The sequence below is a fragment of the Eimeria maxima genome, genomic scaffold, assembly GCF_000499605.1.
Source record: "Eimeria maxima Weybridge genomic scaffold, Emw_scaff78, whole genome shotgun sequence".
In the NCBI taxonomy this organism is placed as follows: domain Eukaryota; phylum Apicomplexa; class Conoidasida; order Eucoccidiorida; family Eimeriidae; genus Eimeria; species Eimeria maxima.
In genome coordinates this window covers 9,380-9,677 of record NW_013563979.1, presented here as the reverse complement: position 1 = coordinate 9,677, position 298 = coordinate 9,380, and positions in this window count along the sequence as shown.

Here is a 298-nt window from a genome sequence, read left to right as displayed (position 1 = left end):
GAAAAAGAAATTTATTTCTTTTTCTTTCCTCGTTTGCTGGTTTATTCACAGCAAAGAAAAAAAATAAATAATAATAAATAATAAATAATAAATAAATAACATTTATTTATTTATTTATTTATTATTTATTATTATTTACAAAGAAAAATAATAAATAATAAATAATAAATAAATAACATTTATTTATTTACTTATTATTTATTACTCATAAGAAAAAAAATAATAAATAATAAATAATCCCTATTTATTATTTATTATATATAGATTTTTTTTTTTTTTTTTTTTTTTTTTTTTTTTA